Source organism: Sminthopsis crassicaudata, chromosome 1, assembly GCF_048593235.1.
Source record: "Sminthopsis crassicaudata isolate SCR6 chromosome 1, ASM4859323v1, whole genome shotgun sequence".
In the NCBI taxonomy this organism is placed as follows: Eukaryota; Metazoa; Chordata; class Mammalia; order Dasyuromorphia; family Dasyuridae; genus Sminthopsis; species Sminthopsis crassicaudata.
The window spans coordinates 62,084,039-62,108,356 of NC_133617.1; the positions used below are offsets into that span (position 1 = coordinate 62,084,039).

The 24,318-nt window shown below is 32.8% G+C and overlaps 1 protein-coding gene across 7 annotated transcripts in view; it reads right to left on the minus strand.

Moving 5' to 3' along the window:
* Positions 1 to 24,318, minus strand: part of GATAD2A (GATA zinc finger domain containing 2A) — a 198,795-nt gene that overhangs the window by 138,462 nt on the left and 36,015 nt on the right. For 2 of the 7 annotated variants that reach the window (XM_074306972.1, XM_074306946.1), the window contains exon 2: positions 19,273 to 19,350. The exons of the other annotated variants lie outside the window; for them this stretch is intronic. The gene's annotated coding sequence lies outside the window, so the exon portion shown is untranslated. The remainder of the gene's footprint in view (positions 1 to 19,272; positions 19,351 to 24,318) is intronic. 7 annotated transcript variants of the gene reach the window in all.

Here is a 24,318-nt window from a genome sequence, read left to right on the forward strand (position 1 = left end):
AGCAAAGACCCTAGGCCAGGGATTAATTTGTGTGAAGTGCAAACATCTCCAGGCCAGCTCCACAAAAACATCAAGTGGGGTGTTTAGCCCTAGGGTCCAGCTGGGTTTGGCTGGAGCTTCTGCAAGAATCACAGAACTTTCACCTCCCAGACTTCTCATAGAGTTGGAGTCCAGAAACCTCAGCTGATTAGGAACACCAGGCCCAGCTGTGCTGCAGAGCTGCTGCCCTAGGTGAACCGGCATAGCAAACTGTTAGTATAGAAGCCAGGGAGCAAAGACACTATTGGCTTCAGGCACTTGCAGGAGGATGGAGCTTTTGGTTTGAAGTTCCAGGCCAGAGGGGGAGCTAAAGGTGCCTCTAGCTTTACATCCCTCACCCCATGTTTGGAGAGACTTATTACACCAACACTCTATCTATTTATTTATTTTTGGTTCTTCGAAGAAATTTCTTATTTCTTTTAATTAATTTTGTAATTATAACTTTTTTTTGACAGTACATATGCATGGGTAATTTTTTACAACATTATCCCTTGCACTCACTTCTGTTCCAAATTTTTCCCTCCTTCCCCTTCCAACCTCCCTCCCCTAGATGGCAGGCATTCTCATACATGTTAAATATGTTATAGTACATCCTAGATACAATATATGTGTGCAGAACCAAATTTCTTGTTGCACAGGAAGAATTGGATTCAGAAGGTAAAAATAACCTGGGAAGAAAAGCAAAAATGCAAACAGTTTACGTTTAAATATCCCAAAGAAATCATTATATCCCAAAGAAATACTAAAGAAGGGAAAGGAATCTGTATGTGCCAAAATGTTTGTGGCAGCCCTTTTTGTAGTGGCTAGAAACTGGAAACATTCATCATTATTTTTTCCTGTCATCTTAGCCAATCTGACAGGATACACCCTTTACTGTTACTCTTTAAAGTAAAAGCTTTTTTTTTTTTTTAAATTGTCCTCCTTTGGAGATGAACCCCTGTCTTCCCTGTTCCCATAGTAAGTTTCTATAATTGGGCTTTGTCCTCTTTGCTTTTTTTTTTTTTTTTTTAGTATTGGTGTATCCTGTCAGATTGGCTAAGATGGGAAGAATTTAAAAATCAAATGAGACATTAAGGAAAAACTAAAATTAAAAATAAAAACCATCCAGGAAAAACAAGATTATGAAAGAAAAGTTAACTAACCAGAAAAGGAGATAAAGAGTGCTAAAGACAAAAATTAATCTTTGAAAACTAGAATTGGGCAAGGGGAAGGAAGTGAAGTTATAAGAGACCAAGAAATAACAAAATAAAATATAAAAAATGAAATAACATAATAATAACTGAGCTACCTGAAAGCTGTGATCAAAAAAAGAACCTCAATACAATAATGCAAGAAATAATCCGAGAAAACTGTCCTGGAGTGATGGAACATGAAGGAAAAGTAGAAACAGAAAAAAATCTACCCACCACTGTAAAGAAATCCTTTATGAAAAATACACAATATTATTGTCAAATTTCAAAAACTCAAGATCAAAGAGAAAATTTTTTAAGAAAAAGAAAAAAATTTCAAATACACTGAAGCTACAGTTAAAATTATACAGGACTATATTAGCAGTCACTATAAAAGACCACAACTCCTGGAATCATATATGCAGGCAATCAAAAGATCTAGGCCTGCATTCCAGAATATCATATCCAGCAAAATTTTCCATAATAGTAAATGGGGAAAGGGGGAGAGGGAAGGACATTCAACAAACTTGCAGGTTTTCAGGGCTTTTTTTTCAAAAAAAATATAATGAATTCAGTAGAGAATTTAACATATAAGAACAAATATCAAAGATCAATTTCAAAGAACTTAGTATGGACAAATTGTTTTTTTACAAAGAAACATATACCATATGTTTAAAATGACATCACCAATTGGGTAGCTCAAAAAAAAAATTGGGGCACAGTTGAATATGATCCGACTCTAAAAGCAAAACTACTTAAGAAAAAGTAAAAATAGCAATTATATTATACAAATTAGGAGCACAGGAAGAATAGACACAGGCATTACAAAGAAAAGAGAGGAGGAGGGCTCATAGTTCTGAAAATCTACTCACATCAGGAATAGGTAATATAGGCAACACTACATAAATACCATACAAAATCTATAAAGAAATAAATGAGTAGGGATGGGAAGAAAGGGAAGGAAAGGGTGGTTGAAGACAAGGGAGAGATCCACTGCTGGAGGCAGAAGTGCCAGGTGGAGTTAAGTAGCACGGCAAGCTTAAGAGAAGAAAAGTAAGAGAGTTATCAGGGATAGGAAAGAAGAGATATATACAAATAGTACAACAAAAAGCAGGACTCATTAGAAAAAAAAAAAGTATGGCTAATAATTATTGATTTTAGACAAAGTCAAACTTAGAGATTCAATCAAGAGAGAAATCTTTATTATATGTTGGCCATACTAATATTATTTTAGATGCACGTGTACATATGGATAAATGCAAATGGATACATGTGTCTGAGAATATGTATATATATATATATATATATATATATATATATATATATATATATATATATATATATATATATATATATATATGGATATTGCTCTATGTATATATAGAGATAAATGTATATGGGAGTAGGTCTGTGGGTAGGTATGAATGAGGGTACATGTGTGTATGTATCTATAAATATATCTGTGCTTAACTATAGCTTGAAATAATAGCTTTAGAAAAATCCTTAGGAATAAGCAAATATACTGAGACAATAAGCTTCAGTCTAGTTGTAGGCTACAAAATAAATCCTCAAAATTCAACTGCATTTCCATAACAAAACACATAAGCAATAATAGAAGGAAAATCATATTCCAAATAATTACAAAAGGCATAAAATAACTAAGGATCAATCTCTCAAAAGCACACAAAAAACTTGTATAGATTAAATTACAAAAATACTTCTCAAAAAAATAAAGAACTTATAATAAACAGCTGGAAGAATTTTCAGTCCTCATAGCTAGAGGCTATTTCCCACATGACCATGGCTAAGACTTGCCAACATAATAAAATTAATACCAAAATTAATTTATGCTTTTCATGTTAAGTTGATCAAATTGTCACTGGAATAAAGAACTTGGTAAAATAAAAAAATTCATTTGGAAAAACAAAATATTTAGAATAGCAAAAAAAGTTATGAAAAGAAGTAGGGACATAAGACAGAACAGTGCTTCCAGATAATATATTATAACAGAGGCAGCTAGGTGGCACAATGGATAGAGCAGCAGCCCTGAAATCAGAAGGACCTGAGTTCAAATTTGATCTTAGACACTTAACACTTCCTAGCTGTGTGACCATGGGCAAGTCACTTAATTCCAACTGCCTCAGCAAATATATATATTATATAAAACACATAAAAATATAAAACAGCAGTCATCAAAACTTTCAAATAGAGAAAAAAAATCAATGGAACACACTAGACATGGGAGAATTAAAAACAATATTGTTTAATAAAATATAAAAGGAAAAAAATTCTTATCTTTGTATCAAATTTCTCTGATAAGGTTTTGGTATCTAAGATATATCAACTATCTGTATATACATACACATACTTGTACACACAGAAATATATGCATATATACATGACTAATAGCCATTTTCCAATAGATAAGTAGCTAAAGGATAAATATATATATATATATATGCAGTTCTCCCAACAACTGTAAAATATGAACAACCATATGAAAGATACTCAAAATCATTAAAGGAATACTGAGTTTTCCCCTCTTAACCTACAAATTGGCAAAAATGGCCAAAAATGAAAAGTCTATGTTAAAGAGATTGTAGAAGAATAAGCACACTAACAAGTTGTTGGTGATGCTATGAAATAGCACAATCACTCTAGAAAGTAATTTGGAAGTATGTAAGTAAGGCGACTAAAATGTCCAAACCTTTTGAAACAGAAACGTATCAAGAAAACAGTCCACAAGAAGAAAGACTTTCTTATACCAAAATTATCACAACAGTATCTTTTGGTTATAGCTAAAAATTGGAAACAAAATAAACATCCACGAATTGGAGAATGGCTAAAGTAAAACTATGATACATTAATGTAATGAAACATTATTGTTCTTTCAGAAATTACATTTAGGATGAATACAGAAAACTATAGCAAACTGAAGCAGAATGAAGTAAGCAGAACCAAGAAAACAAATACAAACTGTTCATACTAACTGTAAATGTAACAAAACTGTCAAAATCAAACAGGCTTCCAATGAAGAGATATGAGATGACAACCCCAACTTTCTAGAAGTGGCAGGTCCATTGGTATTACATACTGTATGTATTTTCAGGTTTTTAAATGTGATGTTCACTAGTGATGATTTTTTTCTTCCTTAAAAAGCACTATTTGTTACATGGGATAACACTTTGTTAGTGGGAGGGAAGAAATACTCGGAATAATTATGAACATAAAAGAAAAAGTTAATCAATGATTTTAAAAAATAATAATCCCATGATTTTACAACCAGTGGTTTTTAACCTTTTTTGTGTCTTGCACATCTTTGGCAGTCTGGAAACGTATGGACTTCTTATCCAGAATCATACTTTTAAATAAATAAAATAAAATAAGAGGATTACAAATGATAATCTAGAAAACTAATTACACAGAAAAAGTTGTCAAAATACTTAAAAACAACAACAACAACAACAACAACAAATTTATGGAATTCACATTAAGGACCTTTATCCAACTATGCTCTAAGTATTATTACCCAAATAAATACTTTTTGAGTAACACTATCTTGAATTTCTGACAAAGGTATTTTTTGGAACATTTTAAGTAATAATCTATGTCTGATGACAGAAAGCCAGGGATGTAACATAGTCTGGTTACATTGATAAACAATTTGAAAAGCTGAAGAGACCAGAGAAAATATGACAATAGGGCCCACAGATGCTGCTTGGAAAATGAACAGTGAGTAACCCCAGACTGAGCACTAACTCAGCACAAAATGGAGTGTGTTTCTTTGCAGGTCAATTCAGAAGATCAAGCATGCTCAAAGCACCCAAATCAACATTTGGTTGGCTACTCTTGAAAAGAAAAAGAAAAAAGGGGGGAGGGGGAAACCCCTTATTGTCTAGGATTTTGCCTACATGGAGCTAGTGCCAGGCCCCAAGTAGTAAGACTGCATCATCTTCAAACATACATGTACTATATATATGGATAGTGACTTCTAATAATACCTAGCTAAATGGAAGTTGCCATCAACAAATTTAATTGTAAAAACTTAAAAAAAATTATCTAAAAATGTTTATAAAAGATTTCCCTTCTATAAAAAAAGGACAAAATGAAGAAAGTAATTACACTTTGGACAGGAAAAAATAGTTTATACATTTTTCTTATATAAAAGTAAATTACTTAATAACCGAGGCTTATTATCACTTAAGAAATAATCTTATACCTTTTTGTGTTGAGCAAAGTTGGGTTTTTTTTGTTTTGTTTTGTCTTGGAACACTGATGGGGAAAAAACTAATGAAGCAACTATGGTTATTAGCATTAGTATATAAAATAAACCTAGATGTTTACTACTACTATCTGACAAGGGCTATAAAAAAGATAAGTAAAACATCTAACTCTATTACTACAGAGAAAAATCAGATTAACTGGTAAATTAACTTAGTCAAAAAATAATTCTAAGAAATTAAATATTTTACAATTCCATTTATGAGAGTTTTTTATTTTATCCAGTTAAATGACCAAGGATAGTCACCTTTAAACTGTCATAGGAGGACTAACTAATTAATTTATAACAATATATGCTGCCATTTAAAAAAGGATTTTAAATTATAACTTTTCCTTGATGGTAGAGTGAAAACGGAAAAGTGTTTGTGATTAGTTTTTTTTTTAAAAGAAATAATAAATAACGAATTTCCCTTCAGTTGTTCCTGTTATGTATAACTATGTAAAAGAACTTTAAGAATTTTAAATAATAACCAACTGTAGCAATATGAATTTACTATGTTGCATCATCTTGATGTCCAAAGGTAAGACTGATCATTTTGTTTCCTTAACTTTGATCAGGGAAAATGCAAATGGTAAAACTGTTGGGGGAAGGAGACAGGTAGGCACACTCTTATCATCCCAGGTGATATGTGGAAGGCTTTCTTTATCATCCAGTATATATACAGAATCCCTAAAAAAACCACTTTTATTTTTATCATATTCCATGTTATCTTGTGTTTGGAGAGGCTGTAGTTAAAGGAAATAAATGACAGGACTTCTTTCTTTCCCTTCCTCTCCACTCCCGCCTCCAGCCAGTTCTTGATTCTTGAATTCACAAAAAATTCTCTGATTACTAGTCAGACTTCATCTAAAAACTGTATAGTACTCTGGCCACTCTCCACCATCTGACTACAGCCAATATTTGACCCTGAAGATGATCCACCCCAGGTGGCAACTTAAGATCTGGAACAAATGACTAGCCAAGCAACTTGCAGACACTGAGAAGATGAATGTTTAAGCAGTTAGCATAACAATAGTCTTAGCTAAAGATGCTTTCTGTTACAGTCAAGCTGTAATTCTAATTAACACAAAGTTAACCTTAAGGAATGTACTATCAAGGTAACACTGAAGCCCACTGAGAGCACTAGTTAAACATAACCATGGACTATTTTATTATATCCCATTTTTCTAGCATGTTCTACCATGTTTCAAATATAGAATAAGAGCAAATATATTAACCACCCTTCCCAGATTAAAGTAACCTGAAAATTTGATAAATGTGCCTTTTATACCTTTATACAAGTAACTAACTATTCAGCATGTTAAACAAAATAAGGCTAAAACACAGATGAACATAGCACTACAAGAAATTTCCCTTCAGGCTAAGATCAAATCATTACTCTTCACCCTTTAGGTTCAAAAGCCCAACATAATCACAAATGGTTTCCATTCTATGAACCAGAGACATAGCAAAGAAATGAATTTTTACAAAGGGATCTGCAATCAGAAATAAATAAATATATCTTCCACATTAATATTTCTCAAAAATATATATCATTTATTTTGGATCACATAAAATGTAAGGGCTAATTATTACTGCTTTTCAAATTTAGGAGAAATTTATCATTAATAAAATACGAATTAACTTTAAAGTGTTATTGAATTCACTTTTTATCATATATTTTCACAAATCAATAAATCCATATATTATCTTGGAAAGATATGTAAAAATTTTTTTCAAAGAAGTTTTTGAAATTGGAAAAGTAACCAACACTCTAGCCTACATCTCTCAATTGTCCAAAAGGTCATCTTGATAGGCTTTTCTAATGACTTATTGAAATTCAAATAGTTGTTCCAAAGCATCTATGATCTCTCAATCTAGTAACCTGTCAAAAAAGGACATAAGCATAATGTGGAATGCTTTTTTTTGATAATCACAAAATACTTTCCTTTCCAAAAAATATTTTTTTTAAAAAGCCTTCAAAATTTGTTTTGTCAATTGATTTTCTTTCCAATACAAATATTTTAATCAGAGTATACTTGGACATAAGCTAAATGAATCCATTTAGAACTTAGAATAATGCAGATATCTTACCTATACCATCCTGAGCCCTTCTCTCCTTTTACTATATATCCAACCTCAACCTCTCTTCAGAGACTGGACACCAATAAACATCTTAAGACATTTAAATATAACACGTCTATAACTGAATGAATTAAATTCCTCCAAATCCCCTCCTTGTAACTTCCCGAATAGTGTCAAGGGCAAAGCTTCAAACAATCCATTTACAAATGAATCTATTTGTAAGTAAAGATTTCCCACAGAGAACAGATCTGTTTCATTCACTACCCAATAACATTTTATTTGATTTCCTTAAATCCCCCAAAATAATCTTATGATATCATTGCTTGACTCACATACATTCTCTCTCTCTCTCTCTCTCTCTCTCTCTCTCTCTCTCTCTCTCTCTCTCTCTCTCTCTCTCTGTATCTCTGTCTCTGTATCTCTGTCTCTCTCTCTCTCTCTCTCTCTCTCTCTCTCTCTCTCTGTCTCTGTATCTCTCTCTCTCTCTCTCTCTCCTCTCTCTCATCTCTCTCTCTCTCTGTCTCTGTATCTCTCTCTCTCTCTCTCCAGTCATAAAACAAGGTCCTAGTATTCAACATTTTCCTGAAGTCAAGTGTTAAAAATGTTAACATTTCCTAATTGGGAAAAAAATTTTTCCCTAATTTAATGACTTCAATTATCTAAATGTATATAAAATAATCCAACCCATATAGTTCCCATTTTATGTAAACATTCACAAAATGTTCAACTGTTTCCATCAAGATGAATATCAACCTAAAAAAACGAGACCTGCACAAAATGTTTGATCTTCAAATACAGAACTCAAGAGATTTCTAAAAAGGTAAAAAGAAATCATGAGAACTATATTTCTGCCATAAAGATATGTAAAGAACACATGTATAATTTGTCCTAGAAACTAGAGGTGGAAAGGAAATTATATCATAAAAAAGGGTAAAGTGGTGGTACTACATCTCATGAAAAGGAAAAGGTAACCTATTATATCTGAGAGAAAGAAAGGAGGGAGATGAACATAGTGTGTATCAATAAACATATTCGATTTATGGTGAAACTTCTTCCACTTCATTGAAAAGTGAGAGGGAAGGAGTAAGCTAAGGAGAAGGCAATACAGAAATTGTAAGAAAAAGGGGTAAAATAGGAAGAGGAACTTTAAGGTGGGGAAGGGATACTAAAAAGGGAGGGCTGTGAAAAGCAAGTGGTGTTCACAAGTTTAATACTGGGTAGAGGGGTAAGAGGGAAGGAAAGGAAAAAAGCATAAGCAGGGGTTAACAGGATGGAAAGCAATATATTAGTCATTCTAACCATAAATGTGAATGGGGTAAATTCCCTCATAAAGAGGAAGCAGTTAGCAGACTGGATTAAAAGCCAGAATCCTACTATATGTTGTTTACAGGAAACATACCTGAAACAGGGTGATACATTCAAAATAAAAGTAAAAGGGTGGAGCAGAATCTACTATGCTTCAGGTGAAGCCAAAAAAGGGGTAGCCATCCTCACCTCAGTTCAAGCAAAAACAAAAATTGATCTAATTAAAAGAGATAAGGAAGGGCATTATATTCTGCTAAAGGGTAGCATAGATAATGAAGCTGATATATCAATATTAAACATATACACACCAAGTGGTGCAGCATCTAAATTCTTAAAAGAGAAATTAAGAGAGCTGCAAAAAGAAATAGACAGCAAAACTATAATTGTGGGAGATCTCAACCTTGCACTCTCAGAATTAAGATAAATCAAACCACAAAATAAATAAGAAAGAAGTCCAAAAGGTAAATAGAATACTAGAAAAGTGAGATATGATAGATCTTTGGAGAAAACTAAATGGAGACAGAAAAGAGTACACTTTCTTCTCAGCAGTTCATGGAACCTATACAAAAATTGATCATATACTAGGACATAAAAACCTCAAAATCAAATGCAGTAAGGCAGAAATAGTAAATGCATCCTTTTCAGACCACAATGCAATTAAAATTACATTTAATAAAAAGCCAGGGGAAAATAGACCAGGAAATAATTGGAAACTAAATAATCTTATACTACAGAATGATTAGGTAAAACAGCAAATCATAGACATAATTACTAACTTCACCCAAGAAAATGATAATAATGAGACATCATACCAAAATGTATGAGATACAGCCAAAGCAGTAATAAGGGGAAGTTTTATATCTCCACAGCCCTACTTGCATAAAATAGAGAAAGAGATGGTCAACAAATTGGGCTTACAACTAAATGTGCTAGAAAAAGAACAAATTAAACCCCCCCCAGAAAAACACAAAACTTGAAATTCTAAAAATAAAAGGTGAGATTAATAAAATTGAAAGTAAAAAAAAACTACTGAATTAATTAATAAAACTAAGAGCTGGTTCTATGAAAAAAGCAACAAAATAGACAAACCCTTAGTAAATCTGATTAAAAAAAGGAAAGAGGAAAAGCAAATTGTTAGTCTTGAAAATGAAAAGGGAGAACTCACCACTAATGAAGAGGAAATTAGAACAATAGTGAGGAGCTACTTTGCTCAACTTTATGCCCAGATTAACAAAGGAAGAAGTAAATACTCTAAATAATCCCATTTCAGAAAAAGAAATAGAACAAGCTATTAACCAACTCCCTAAGAAGAAATCCCCAGGACCTGATGGATTTACATGTGAATTCTACCAAACATTTAAAGAACAACTAACTCCAATGCCATTATAAACTATTTGAAAAAATAGGGACTGAAGGAGTCCTACCAAATTCTTTTTATGGCACAGACATGGTACTGATACCTAAACCAGGTAGGCTGAAAACTGAGAAAGAAATTTATAGACCAATCTCCCTGATGAATATTGATGCTAAAATCTTAAATAAAATATTAGCTAAAAGACGACAGAAAATCATCCCCAGGATAATACACTATTTATACCAGGAATCTAGGGCTGGTTCAATATTAGGAAAACTATTAGCATAATCGACTATATCAATAACCAAATTAACAAAAACCATATGATCATCTCAATAGATGCAGAAAAAGCATTTGATAAAAATCCAACATCCATTCCTACTAAAAACACTTGAGAGTATAGGAATAAATGGACTATTCCTTAAAATAATAAGGAGCATATATTTAAAACCATCAGTAAACATCATATGTAACGGCAATAAACTGGAACCTTTCCCTGTAAGATCAGGATGAAACAAGGTTGCCCACTATCACCATTACTATTCAATATAGTACTAGAAATGCTAGCCTCGGCAATAAAAGCCGAGAAAGAGATTCAAGGAATTAGAGTAGGTAATGAGGAAATCAAACTATCACTCTTTGCAGATGACATGATGGTATACTTAGAGAACCCCAAAGACTCTGCTAAAAAGCTATTAGAAATAATTCAGAACTTTAGCAAACTTGCAGGATACAAAATAAATCCACATAAATCCTCAGCATTTTTATACATTACCAACACAATCAAACAGCAAGAGATACAAAGAGAAATTCCTTTCAAAATAACTGTTGATAGTATAAAATATTTGAGAATATATCTACCAAAGGAAAGTCAGGAATTATATGAGCAAAAGTACAAAACACTTGCCACAAAAATAGTCAGATTTAAATAATTGGAAAGACATTAATTGCTCTTAGGCCCAGGGAATATAATTAAGATGACAATACTCCTTAAACTAATCTATTTATTTAGTGCTATACCAATCAGACTCCCAAGAAACTATCTTAATGACCTAGAAAAAATAACAACAAAATTCATATGGAAGAACAAAAGGTTGAGAATTTCAAGGGAAGTAATGAAAAAAAAAAAAAAATCAAATGAAGGTGGTCTAGCTGTACCTGATCTAGAACTATATTATAAAGCAACAGTCACCAAAACCATTTGGTATTGGCTAAGAAATAGACTAGTTGATCAGTGGAATAGGTTAGGTTCATAAGACAAGCTAGTGAATAAATATAGCAATCTAGTGTTTGACAAACCCAAAGATCCCAACTTTTGGGATAAGAAATCATTATTTGACAAAAACTGTTGGGAAAACTGGACATTAGTATGACAGATACTAGGCATGGACCCACATTTAACACCACATACTAAGATAAGACCAAAATGGGTCCAAGATTTAGGCATAAAGAACAAGATCATAAATAAGAGGAACATAGGATAGTTTACCTCTCAGACTTGTGGAGGAGGGAGAACTAGAGATCATTATTGATCACAAAATAGAAAATTTTGATTACATCAAATTAAAAAGCTTTTGCACAAACAAAACTAACGCAAACAAGATTAGAAGGGAAGTAAAAAATTGGGAAAACATTTTTACCATTAAAGGTTCTGATAAAGGCCTCATCTCCAAAATATACAGAGAATTGACTCGAATTTATAAGAAATCAAGCCATTCTCCAATTGATAAATCGTCAAAGGATATGAACAGACAATTTTCAGATGATGAAATTAAAACTATTTCCACTCATATGAAAGTGTTCCAAATCACTACTGATCAGAGAAATGCAAATTAAGACAACTCTGAGTTACCACTACACATCTGTCAGATTCGCTAAGATGACAAGAACAAATAATGATGAATGTTGGAGGGGATGTGGGAAAACTGGGACACTAATACATTGTTGGTGGAGTTGTGAAAGAATCCAACCATTCCGGAGAGCAATCTGGAATTATGCCCAAAAAGTTATCAAGTAGATTAAAGTAGAGTCCTAGAGTCTTTTTGGTTCTTGCTTCTGTTTTCCACTGTGTTAATTAATCTCAGTTTTGTCATCTGCTGGTTGTGACTGGCTCTTTATCCAAGTTGTGGATTAAAATGTTAAACACTACTCTAGATTAAGGATTGGTTTTGTTCCTTTGATCCAGCAGTGCTACTACTGGGCTTATATCCCAAAGAAATACTAAAGAAGGGAAAGGGACCTGTATGTGCCAAAATGTTTGTGGCAGCCCTTTTTGTAGTGGCTAGAAACTGGAAAATGAATGGATGCCCATCAATTGGAGAATGGTTGGGTAAATTATGGTATATGAATGTTATGGAATATTATTGTTCTGTAAGAAATGACCAACAGGATGAATACAGAGAGGCTTGGAGAGACTTACATCAACTGATGCTGAGTAAAACGAGCAGAACTAGGAGATCATTATACACTTCAACAATGATACTGTATGAGGATATATTCTGATGGAAGTGGATATCTTCAACAGAGAAGAGCTAATCCAATTCCAAATGATCAATGATTGACAGAATCAGCTATACCCAGAAAAGGAACACTAGGAAATGAGTATAAACTGTTTGCATTCTTGTTTTTCTTCCCAGGTTATTTTTACCTTCTGAATACAATTATTCCTTTGCAACAACCACAACAACAAAATTTGGTTCTGCCCATATATATTGTAACTAGGATATACTATCTAGGGGAGGGGGTGGAGGGAAGGAGGGAAAAATTCAGAACAGAAGGGAGTACAAGGGATAATGTTGTTTTAAAAAATTACCCATGCACTGTCAAAAAAAAAAAGTTATAATTCTGAAATTAAAAAAAAAAAAAAAAAAAAAAAGATGAGCATCAACCCACTAGACTGTTGACTGAACATCTGTGAATCCCTAACAATCAGGTTATGGGGTTTAATTAAAGAGAACTTGAATAACTTTGTTGTTAATAGTTGGCCTGAATAAAAAAACAAAACCAATCCTTAATCTAGAGTAGTGTTTAACATTTTAATCCACAACTTGGATAAAGAGCCAGTCACAACCAGCAGATGACAAAAGTGAGATTAATTAACACAGTGGAAAACAGAAGCAAGAACCAAAAAGACTCTAGGACTCTACTTTAAACATAATATTTGTTAAATTAAACCATGGCAGACAATAATATTGGGCCAAATGTACTAAGATAACAGGGATAACTATATGATGTAAGCTCACTGAATTTAACAAAGCAATTTGGTACTAGCTAAGAAAGAGAATGGTGGATCAGTGCAATAGATTAGGTACACAATACACAATAGCAAATGTCCACAGAATCTAATGTTTACCAAACCCAAAGATCTTAAGATTTGGGGACAAGAAATCACTGTGTGCAAAAATTGGTAGAAAAACTGAAAAGCAGTTTGGTAGAAATAAGGTATATAGCAACATCTCATACTGTACAGCAAAATAAGTTGAAATTAAACATAAAAGGTGATATGTTAAGAAAATTAAGGAAGCATGGAATGTCTTAACTGTTAGAACTATGTGTAGGAAAAATGTAAGACCAAATACAAAATCATTAGAGGACATAAAATAGATAATTCTGATTGCATCAAATTTAAAAAGTTTTGTACAAACAAAATCAATATAGTGAAGATTAGAAGGTAAACAGAAAGGGGGGAGAAGAGAGAGTGGAGTTTTATATAGCAAGTCTCATAAAGTTTCATTTCTTTCTTTTTTAAACTCAAGGAGTTTTTATTCACACAGTTTGTTATCATCCACAGAATCAAGAATTGTGTTAAATGATATTAAAATATTTATGTAATTTATGCACAACCATCTATGAGTTTACATACTATAAGAAAATGTTTTCCTTTCTATAGCTCTATAAAATGGACATTATTCCCATTCTACAGGAGTCTGGAACATAGAGTATAAAATGATTTGCCTAAAATCATGCATACATATAGGCCTCATTTCTCAATATCATATGATCAACTGTCAGTGACTTAATACAATGATCCAAGAAATCAAATTGCCTGCCTCCTCAATGAGAAGATGGGGGAGGAGAGGAAAGAAAAGAAAAGAATGTGGAATTCAAAAATGTTTTTAAGGGGTTAAAAATTTTGTTCACTATCTCACAACCTATACACCAAGATAAGCTTAAGATAAGCTCAAAATAGGTTCATGTTAAAAGGTGATATTAGCAAATTAGGAGAACAAGGGATAGTCTATCTCTCAGATCTGTGGAGAAGGGAGATTTAGGGTCAAAGAACTAAAGATGGATAATTATGATTACATTTTAAAAAAAAAAAATTTTTTTTTGCACAAACAAAACCAATGCAATCAAGATTAGAAGGAAGGGAAGCAGAAAACTTGAGGAAAAAAATTTTACATCCAGTATTTCTATTTCATTTCTAAAATATAAAATTGACTCAAATTTATAAGAATACAAGCCATTCCCCAATTGATAAATGGTCAAAGGATATTAACAGACAATTTTCAGATGAAAAAAAAAAAAAAAAAAACAAAGCCATTTCTTCTAATCATATGAAAAAATGCTCTAAATCACTATGGATTATAGAATACAAATTACAACAACTCTGATGTGCCATTTCATACTTCTGACTAGTTAAGATAACAGGAAAAGATAAATGATAAATGTTAGAGGGGAAGTGGGAAAACTGGAACACTAATGTATTATTGGTGGAGTTTAAACTGAACCAACCATTCTGGAAAACAATTTGGAGCTATGTTCAAAGGGCTACCATATCCTTTAACCTAACAGTGTTTCTATTGTGTCTATATCCCAAACAGATTACAGGAGAAAAACCCAGGTGTGCAAAAATAATTGTAGCAACCAAGTGCCAAGGAACTACAAATCGAATGGCTGCCCATCAGTTGGGATATGGCTGAATAACTTATGGTATATGAATGTAACAGAATATCATTATTTTATAAGAAATGATGAGCAGACTGATTTTCAGAAAAGCCTAGAAAGACTTACATTACTCATGCTGAGTGAAGTGAGCAGAACCAAAAGAATATTGTACACATTAACAAGATTATATTAATGATAAATTGTGATAAACTTGGCTCTTTTCAACAATGAAGTGATTCAATGCAATTCCAATAGACTTGGGATGGAAAATGTCATAGGCATCCAGAGATTGGAACTATGGAGACTGAATGTGGATGAAAGCAGAGTATTTTCACCTTTTTGTTGTTTTTATTGCTTGATTATTCTGGAGCAGCATGACAAATGTGAAAACGTTTGAAAGAATTACAGATGCCTACCCTATATTGGATTACTTGCTCTCTGAGGGGGGGAAGAAGAAAAATTTGGAACACAAGGATTTACAAAGGTGAATGTTGAAAACTATCTTTGAGTGTATTTGAAAAATAAAAAGATATTATGATTTTTTAAAAATGTTTAAAATTATCTTTCCATGTACTTAGGAAAAAGAAAAGATTTTAAAATTTTGTTTACAAGTAACTGAAAATAGAATTAAAAATAATGAATGTTAAATTAAAATTGAATGGTTTAAAAATACCAACTTCAAATATACAAAATGGCTAAGTAACATGTCTTGTTAAGAGAATCTATAGTCTTGAAGGAAAGTAGGAATTCTAGGCACGGAATTGAGTAAATTCCAGTGAAAATAGAAATAGAGGAATATTGCTGACCCCAAAAAATGCATGGGGGTAAGGAATTTAATAGCTAAGAAGATTAGAAAGATAGTAAGGGGAAAAATTATAAAATATTAAGTAATAGTAAATAAGCAGCCAGTTACTCAATTCTGGAGCAACATGGACAAATATTACTTAAAAAATCAGTTTTTCAGTAGCTGTATAGAGGCTGGATTGGAATGGGAAGGTTTTAGTGAGGGAATACCAAACAAGATATTGATAGAATAGTCCAAATTCTAGGGAATAAAGGCTTGATTTAGGTTGGTAACTATGTGAAAGGTTGCAGAGATGAAAAAGGACAAGACTTGGCAAATGACTAGACATTTGGTAGTAACTGGGGTAAGCTGGCAGATTCCAGAGTTAAACCAATGTTGAGAACCCAGATTGAAGAAAGCCCAGTTACAGACTTGACTAGAAAGCTCAAAAGAGGGACAGGACTTCAGAGGAAATGCATTGAGTTTTATTCATGTTAAATCTGAGATGACCTCCTCTATCTCCAAGTATTTAAGGTTTATTACATCAAAGAAATACTAGAATTGTCTTTCTTGATTGGCATCTGAGGAAAGAACAAGGAACAAATAACAAAAAGAAAATTTGGACTTTATATTAAAAAAAAAAGAAAAGTCTTCCTTAGAAGATGGTAAATTTTTCCTCAATTGAAGTATTCAAGAAAAGCCTAGATGACCCTTTATTTGGTATACTGTAAAATAAATTCTTGTACAGTTTAAAGGCTAGGATATAGAGACTCCAAAGTCTGCTATTCTAAAGCTTCTCTGTGATAAGTCATGCTTTAGTCAAAGCCTCACCGATAGCTTCTTTTGTGTTGCTTCTTCCTAAATGTTGCATACCTTATTTCTTCCCCATTAATAACAAATTTATCAAGTGCCCACTACTGCTCCCTGCAAAGTTACTACTGACCTCTTAATTGCCAAACTGAATGGACGTTTTCCAGTCCTCATACTTCCAAGACTTCTCTGCAAGTCTTTAACACTGCTGGTCCCCTTCTTATGCCTGATATTCTCTCTTCTCTCTAGGTTTCCATGACACAGCTCTCTCCTATAACTTGTACATCTCAAATAGAGATAATTTTTAAATTGCTGAACTACATGAAGCCACCACGCAAGGAAAAAAAAAAAAAAAAGCCTAGATGTTTTATTCCAAGAAATTGTAAAATTGCTCAAATATCTTAAAATCAGAGGGTAAAGTAAAAATAGAAAGAATCCACTGTCACCTTCTGAAATTACAAAATGAAAACTCTCAGGAATAGCCAATGGAACAATATCAGAGCAGGTAAACATAAAAGAAAAACAAATACTATAAGCATGTAGAAACAATTCAAATTCCAAGTGCCAAAAACAAAGCTTATACAAGATTTAACAGCTACCATCAAAAACAAATAGAGAGTTTCAAATAACAAGCTTCCAACCAAAAATAATTTATCCAATAAAAACTGTCAACACACAGATGGGTACAAGGTTGGACAACTGGTCAAAAAGAGATTACAGGGGAACCTTTGTTGGCACTATGTTCAGAAATCTATTGCACTACACATAGTTTCAAGGAAAATCATTAGCATGGGGAGAGACTGCAATTTCAAGGTGGAAAAGAGTGCATGTGCTATCTCGCAAAGACCAAAGCAGAGAGCAAGAAAGCAGTGACCACACTTCTCCTTAGATCTCACCACCTTGGAAGAACTGAAAACTTAAGAGACACACACTCCACTACAGCTAGCTATAAGAGCAACAAAAGGGCCCTGAAGCCCTTTTGGGACAGTGCCCCCATCCACTCAAAAAGCAAAGTCCAACTTTAACATAAAGTTTAAAAAAAAAAAAAAAAAAATCAAGAAACAGGCTAGCAAAAGGAACAAACAACAAAAAAAGAACCTGACCATAGAAAAGGTGACAGGGAAAATTAAAACACAAACGCAGAAGAAGCCAATAAAACCAAAGCAGCTACAAGAAAAATCTGGAAATAAATCATATATCGAATTCAGGATCCAAAAAAAAAAACAAAAAAAAAAAACCTGAAAAAGTTATTTAAAAAAAATTTTAAGCCAACTTAAGAGAGGTAGAAGGATGGGAAATAGGAAACAAGAGTGGTAACAAGAAAACTATGAAAAAAGTCAACAGCTTGGTAAAGGAGGTATAAAAAAAATTACTGAAGAAAATAACATCTTAAAAACATAATAGACCAAAGAGTAAAAAAGAACATAAAAGTTCACTGAAGATAACAATTTCTTAAAAATTAGAACTGTGCAAACAGAAGATAATGACTCCATCACTCAAGAAATGGTTTTTTTCAAAAATCAAAAGTATTATAAAATAGAAGAAAATGTGAAATATCTTATTGGAAAAACAACTGACCTAGAAAATAGATCATGGAGAGATAACTTAATAATTACTGGACTACCTGAAAGCTACAATCAAAAGAAGAACCTAGATATCATCTTTCATGATCAAGGAAAACTGCCTTGATATCTAGAACCAAAAAATAAAATAGAAATTGAAAAATTGACCAGTCACTTACTTAAAAGAGATACCAAACTGAAAACTCCCAAGAATATTATAGCCAAACTCCAAAACTCCCAAGTCAAGGAGAAAATATTACAAGCAACTAGAAAGAAATCATTCAAATACCATGGGGCCAGTCAGAATGTAAGATTCAGCAGCTTCTGCATTAAAGCAAAGCTTCTTAAACTGTGACCCCATGTGGGGTCACATAAATGAACATGGAAGTGCCAAAATTATGATTTATCATCAGTAAATGTTTGACCTGTATACCTAATTCATAAACCTATATACCCAGGGTCATGTAAAATTTGTCAAGCAAAAAATCATCAGTGGAAAAAGTTGAAAAAGCCCTACATTAAAGAGCTAGATGACTTGAAATACGATATTCCAAAGGGTGAAGGTCCTAAAATTACAACCAAATATCAATCACTTATTCAACAAAAAATAAGTATAATCTTTCAGCAGAAAAAAAAAAGGGGGGGGGGGGAGAATATTTGATGAAATTAGAGGACTTTCAAACATTCCTGATGAAAAAGTCTGAGCTAACTAAAAAAAATCTGACTTTCCAATAAAAGACTCGAGAAGCATCAAAAAAGTAATGGGGAGAAAGAAATCATAAGATTAATAATAAGGCTAAGCTATTTATAATCCTCTATGGGAAGATGGTATTTTTAGGACAGAGGTTACAAATGTGAGCTGTGTTGGGATAATATCAAAAAAATTAAAAAAAAAAATTTTAAGAAGAATGCACTGGGAGAAAGGGGGAGAGGCAGAACAGGTAAATTAATCTCATATAAGAGAGATTCAAAAGTTTCTATAATGGAGAGGAAAATAGAAAGGTAGTGGACAACACCTGATGTTTAACTCTCCTCAGAATTGACTCAGACAGGGAATAACATCCACACTCAGTTGGATACAGAAATCTTTCAACCTACAAAGAAGCAGAGGGAGTAAATAATTAAAGGTAGGGTTGATAGCAAGAGGGATAGAAATATACATTGAGTAATTTTGCTGTATGAATGTTAATGGGATGGACTCACCCATAAAATGGAAGTGAAAAGCAAAAGTTGGCTAAACCCCAGAATCCTACAATGTATTATTTACAAGATGGCACAGTTGAAACACACACACACTTAAGGTAAGGGATTGGAGTAAAATCAATTATGCTTTAGCTGAAGTAAGAAAAAAAGCAGGGGTAGCACTACTGAGGTGTAATTTCAAAAATGACTAATAATACCATTCAAATCCAAAACAAATCTTTCAACATGACAGTAATTTAAGTCTATTCTCCAACCACTAATGCCAAAGAGGCCAAATTTTGGTCTCTAGTTCATCTGCTTCTTTGAAAACCAGTCTGCTCCTCTGGTTATATTCTCAGTTCTTATTGCTAAGAGCTGACTATAGCTCAGATCATGAGCTTCTGATTTAAAAATTTAAATTTAAATTGAAGAAAGTAGGGGTAATCATTAGACCACATATATATGATCCAAATATCTCCATTATGAAATATAAAGTGGAGGTGAGGAAGAGATTGGGAAAAGACAAGTTATCTCAAAGAAATTTAGTGAAATCAATGGAAAATTTCAAGAAAAAATAGCCACGATAAACAAAACTGATAGTATTAAACTGAAGCAGAAGAAATTAAGAAGAGGTGGCAAGGATACATAAAAGAACTATACAGGAAAAATTACCAATAATCACAATTGTAATTAATGACCTAGAGCTAGACATCCTAGAGAATGAAGGCATGTGGACCTTAGGAAGTATTACAAACAATAAAGCTGATAGAGGGAGTGGAATATCACACTCCAGTTAGCTACTTAAACCCTAAAAGATAATGTTTTAAAATGTAACACTATAACAGCAAGTTTTGAAAAAACAACAGTGGCTACTGGATAGAAAAGATTAGTTTATATCACAGTCCTAAAGAAGGACAATGAATGCCAAGAAACAAAGGAGTTCAAGAAAAACATCTACTTCCAATTCACTGACTATATCTAATAAGACCACTGACTGTGGATCACAACAAAATATGGCAAGTCCTTAAAGAGAATGGAATACCAGATTTCCCCCCCCCCCAGATCATCTTACTTTTCTCCTGAGGAACTGGTATGCAAGCGATAATTAGAATCTAATATGGAAAAACTGATTTAAAATTGGAAAAGGTGTACAACTAGACTGTATGTTGTCACCTAATTTACAAAATTTACATGCATAGTATATCCTGAAAAATGCCAGGCTAGAGAAATCTAAAGCTGGAATTAAGGTTGGTAGATCATCTTGGGATGTATATATCACTTTCTAGCAAAAAGAAGAAATAGAATGAGTGTCATATTTTATATTCTTGGGTTCAAAGATCACTGTAGATGATAACTGCAACCATCAAATCAAAAGATGCTAACTCTTTGAAAGGAAAGCCATAAACAAATCTAGACAGCATACTAAAGAGCAGAGACATAATCACTTTGCCCACAAAGGTTTTTACAGTAGCAATGTATGGTTATGAGTTAGGATTATATGGAAAGCTAAGTGGTATAGTATCAACATTTTCAAACCGTGGTGCTGGAGAAAACTTGTGAGTCCCTGGAACACAATAAATAGATCAAATCAGTCAATACTTATGGAAATTCAGGTTATTCACTTAAAAAGTCAAATACTGAAGCTAAAACTCAAAACTCTGGCCACATACTAAGATGTGACTCATTTGAAAAGATGATGGCGTTGGGAAAGATTAAAGGCAAAAGAAAAGGGAATGGCAGAGAATAAGATAGATATGTAATGGAAACAATGAACATAAACAACATTTTGAGATGTAGAGAAGTAGAGAATAAAAGGTATGGCCACAGTATCACAAAGAAGAGGATATGATTGATTAAACAACAAAAACAATCATGATTTCAAAGCAAAAGCAAAAATAGATCTAATTAAAAAAGATATGTTGGGCATTTTGTTCAAATATAAATTATATGATTATAATGGAATATTATGGTGCTGTAAGAAATGACAAGTAGGATAATTTCAGAAAAACCTAGAAAGTTTCATAAGCCAATTCATAGTAAAAGTAAGCAGAATCAAAAGCAAAGTGTACTCAGTAACAACTATACTGTACAATAAAGAGCTGAAATGACTTCGCTATTCTCAGCAATAACTATGATTCAAGACAATCACATAGGACTCAAAATGAAAAATGCTATGTGCACTTCCAGAGAAAGAACTGTTATCTAAAAACAGAATGAAGCACACAATTTTTTTCTCTTCTTTTCTTTTGCACAAATCTGGAGGGAAAATGTTATAGATGTTTCTTTAATAAGAGCCTCATTTATCAAATACATAGAGAAATTAATAAAATGTATAAGACTATAAGTCATTAATCTGTAAATGTATTTTAAATGATTGTACATTTATAACCTATGTCAGATTGCTTGCTGTCTTGGGGAAGAGGCAAGGAATAGAAGGAAATAGAAAAACAATTTTAATTCAAAATACTCCCCCCCAAAATGTTGTAAACAATCTTTATTTATAATAGGAAAAACAAAATACTACTGATTTTTTTTTTAAGGAAAAAAAAAATACAAGTTCATTCCCCAATTGATGAATGTCAAAGAATATGAACACTGTTTTTAGATAAAGAAATTAAAGTTATCTATTGTCATATGAAAAAAATATTCTAAATCAATATTGATTAGAGAAATGCAAATTAAAACAACTCTGAGAGAACATCTCATACCTATTAAATAGGCTAATATGACATAAAAAGTAAAATGACAAATGCTGGAGGGGATGTGGGAAAATAAAGATACTAATGTATCATTGGTGGAGTTGTGAACTGATAAAACAAATCTGTTTTTCTTTTTTCTTTTTGGTTTGTTTTTTTCCTTTTCTGAGGCTGGGGTTAAATGACTTGCCCAGGGTCACACAGCTAGGAAGTGTTAAGTGTCTGAGACCAGATTTGAACTCTGGTCCTCCTGAATTCAGGTCTGGTGCTCTATCCACTGCACCACCTAGCTGCCCTTAAAATAAATCTGAAGAGTAATTTGGAACTGTGGCCAAAGAGCTATAAAACTCATTCCCTTTGACCAAGCATTCCAATAAGATTTTTTTTTTTAAAGGAAAAGAATTTATATGTACAAAAACATTTGTAACAGCTCTTTTCATGATAGGAAAGAATTAGAAATTGAGGACATGCCTATCAATTGATGAGTGGCTGAACAAGTTGTGGTATAAACCTGTGATGGAATACTGGTATGTTGTAAGAAATTATGAGCAGGATAGGATGCTTTCAGAAAAACCTGGGAAGACTAACATGAACTGATGCAAAGTGAAGTGAGCAGAACCAGAAGATGCTGTATATATGAACAGCAATATTGTATGATAATCAATTGTGAATGACTTAGCTATTCTCAGTAATATAATGATCCAAGACAATTCTAAAGGACTAATGAAAAATGCTATCTCCCTCCATTAAATGAACTAAGGAGATTTGAGTATGACATTTTTTTTAAACTTTCTTTTTTGGAGGAAGTGGAAGAGCCTAAGGGTAATCTGTATTTTTTTTTTAACAGCATGACTAATATGGAAATGTTTTGCATTACTGCACATTTATAATTTGCATCAAACTGCTTGTCTTCTCAATGAAAAAAGAGAGGAAAATGATTGAGCGAGAATTTGGAACTCAAAACTTTTTAAAAATGAATGTTAATATTTAACATGTATTGGACTACCTGCAGTGGTGGGGGAAATGAAGGGATAATTTGGAACAGGAGGTTTTGCAAGGGTCAGTGTTGAAAAATTACCCATGCCAATGTTTTGTAAATAAAAAACTTTAATTAAAAAAAAACCACACCACAAAAAAAAATGAATGTTAAAAACTATTTTTATATATAATTAGAAAAAAATAAAAGATATACCAGTGGTGAACCAATTTCACCTTGAAAACTTCTACTTGTGGACAGCTCTAATTAATTAGAAGTTTTTCTAACATCAAGGTAACCTTCTTTTAGGTAACCTCTACTCAAAAGTTTTAAGAGTTGAAGTTATGAAGACAGGATGTTACAAGTATGAATTTAAATATTGAAGTCTCTGAGTACAAAAGTAGTATTCAAAGAAGAACATGATTCAGATAAGAAAGTAGAAGTATTCCATCTGGAAAGGGCAGGTGACAGGAACAAATAGAGAAGGGTGGTCCAAGTGAGATGTTGTTGAGTGGTTGGGGAGGCAAAACAGAGTTTAAAAGTAACAAAGAACAATCAGAATTTCTTAGGCCCAGAGAAGCAAAGAATGGGGAAAAGAATAATCACCATTATAGATGACAGTTAGAAAAGTGGAATCTTTAGGGAAAAGCCAAGTTTCATTTAATAAAAAGTTGCAGAATGAGTATAACATTGGGAATTTTAAAAAGAGGCAAAAAACAGTCCATGCCCTCAAGGAGCTCACAATTTAATTGGGAAGACAAACATATACAAAGAAAGCTATTTACAGGATTAAACAGGAAATAACTGAGAAAAGTGTAGGCACTAGAATTAAGAGGGGTTGGAACAAGTTTCCAGTAAAAACATGGGATTTTAGTTGGGACTTAGAAGTCAGGTTAGAATTCAGGCTTGAGGGAGAGCCAGAAGGCGCTAAGCATAAAGAAATGATGTTTAGATCAAAAAGTGTCAGGAAGTAAAATGCATAAAGAATAGAAAGACTTGGGCTTTGAATGCCAAACAGAACGTTTTGTATTTGATCCTGGAGGTGATAGGAAGCCACTGGAGTTTACTGAATACAAAAGTGAGATAGTTTGACCAGTACTTTAGGAAAATCACTTTGGATTGGATTATGGAAAAGATTTGAGGGAGGTAGACTCATCAGAAAGCTATTACAGTAGTCTAGACATGATTTGATGATCTGCACCAGAATG